The sequence below is a fragment of the Malaya genurostris genome, chromosome 2, assembly GCF_030247185.1.
Source record: "Malaya genurostris strain Urasoe2022 chromosome 2, Malgen_1.1, whole genome shotgun sequence".
NCBI classification, from domain to species: Eukaryota; Metazoa; Arthropoda; class Insecta; order Diptera; family Culicidae; genus Malaya; species Malaya genurostris.
In genome coordinates, this window is record NC_080571.1 from 20,209,085 (window position 1) to 20,211,394 (window position 2,310).

Below are 2,310 nucleotides of genomic sequence, written 5' to 3' on the forward strand. Positions count from 1 at the left end.
AGATAAATCTGCAGACATGGCATCTCTGGAAGAGTTCTGATATCTTGGTAAAGATCGTTTTTTGCCGAAGTTTGTCTGAAAAATACCGAAATCAGCAAAACCGTTTGCCGAGATTTCGCACAGTGTGTCAGCTTTTACTGTGAACTCGATGCGACACTTGTCATCTAATGTCTTTTGTCGTTTTTCAAAGCAGCACGCCGCCATTGTTCGGTCAAGTTTAAAAAAAAAGCAATAAATACACGTTTGAGAGTGACACAAGATAAATTAAAATCAAATATTGAATCACACCGATTAAATATGTGAGCCATACTAGACAGAGGTTCATTCTTCGCGTAGTTTGTTCTATCAAACTGGATAACGAGGAAAGAGTTTCTCCGGAGAGTTCTGCGTCGGATGATAAACAAACTCTCCATTTATCCGAGAAGATCAGGACAGTCTATATGACCAAGTATCAAATCGGAAATAAACATTGCTTAAAAGACGTTGCGTCGATCGCCAAGTAGCTCAAGTAAAATTAGGTTACATCTGTGTTCATATCTAGGCCTTTTGTTCAATAGTCGGTTTTCACAGAAATTGCGTAGCCTTTCTATACGAGAGAGGCAAAAATAGAAACTGCTAGAAAAAAATGTTTCAGAAAATTTATTGAACTGTTAATCTAACATAAATACTAAACTTATCGTTCTATCCGCTAATTTATAACATCAAGCTTATACCGAATAATTCGATAGATTTTTATAGGTCATCAAAATTCGCATTACCGAAGGCTCTGTAATTATTCATGAAGATTCAAAGCCATAAAACGATAGTTAAATGTAATCAGTGACTAACCATTAATGGCCTAATAGTAACGGCAAAAATATCTCGACTGTCTTTCACCACTGCTAAATTGGTGACACATATTCGTGACTAAATGGTATTGACTTGAATTGATGACTATTTCTGTTCATGACATAACCAATCTGGGAGATATTTCATCAGACGTAATTTGCTCAATCTAGTACAATCCTGTAATGACAAAGTACAACCTACAAAGCTAACTGTCACGGCCGTCAAACCTATTTTAATCAAGTCAAATATTTGAAGTGCTGCCAAACCGATATAAGAAGATCAACGATCGTCCTACTGGAACAGATTCGATCGGACTATAATTGACGGATCCCATTCAGCGGTTTTGTTGGTGTCCTTGAACGAGTTGCTGCTGCTAAAAATTTACAACAATGCTTACTCAGAACGGCGTTTCAGCTGCGATTTGGCGGAAACGGACATTTCTTTTAATTTGACTCAATTGCTTGGTACGCCGTAGCTTGACTGTTAATTGTACCAATGAACGCCATTCGCCCAATGGATCGCATGAATTGGCAAGATTTCAAACGGGCTCAACAGGCCAATCAAGTGTCAAGTAGTGACGACTGTTAATAGTGATATATTGCACTTGAAAATCGGAAGTTTCTGCTTCGGTATAGCTTGTATTCGCCTAGTTAAAAATGAACAAAAATTCAATTAGAATGTCGAACAGTTTTGAACAAATCTTTACCAGAAATCGTGAGACCCGAACAACGCAAATCGTTCGAGAACAATCTACGCCAAATCGTCAATTGGCATCCTCACAAATTGATATTAATTGATTCGATTGATTTCCTGCGTTTGTGCGCATCAGTCCGATCGAAAATGGCTTTTCCCAAGTTAGCATAAATTTTAGATCGATCGCATTGTTCAAGGGTCGAATGAACGAATGATAAATAGTCGCCGGAGTGGTTTATTTTCGGCACCTGCGTCGTAACTTTGTTGGTAAACAAATCGTACCACGGGACCAGCTCGCTGTCGGTCCCGAAAAAGGGGGCAGCTCGATTTGCAAAGGTCACACTCTGAAAACAACGGATTCGCATATGTACCCACGGATGCACATTCATTTTCTGTTGATTCACTCACTTGATGGCGCTTCGGTGATAAGTTGGGAAGTAAACTGCGACTCCATGCCATCCGGACTTACGACATTGATTGACACATTGACGCATTTGAAAAGACGGTAATTGATGATAATTTCGGGTGCTAAATGGAACACCTTGCTTTGTCAAGCGTGAGACGTTTGCCGACTGACACACCCAAGGGTATCGTGCGGCATCGTGCATTTCCAATCAAGGCTATGTTATATTTTGGTTGAAAATATATTTTGGGAACACTGTTTGTTGCATTGATGTGTATTACAGCGCTGCCAACTATACCGATTTCTCGGTATTTATACCGATTTTTGTACTCGATACAGGAATACAGATATGCTCTCTCAAAATACCGATATTTCAATTTTCATAC

At 39.2% G+C, this 2,310-nt stretch overlaps 1 long non-coding RNA gene across 1 annotated transcript; it reads right to left on the minus strand.

Moving 5' to 3' along the window:
- Positions 1–684: 684 nt before the first annotated feature.
- Positions 685–2,081, minus strand: LOC131427526 (uncharacterized). Its single transcript, XR_009229281.1, has 3 exons — positions 1,930–2,081; positions 1,535–1,865; positions 685–1,474 (listed from the first exon to the last, which is right to left on the minus strand). It is a non-coding gene; the product is annotated as an uncharacterized LOC131427526 (long non-coding RNA).
- Between the last annotated feature and the right edge of the window lie 229 nt (positions 2,082–2,310).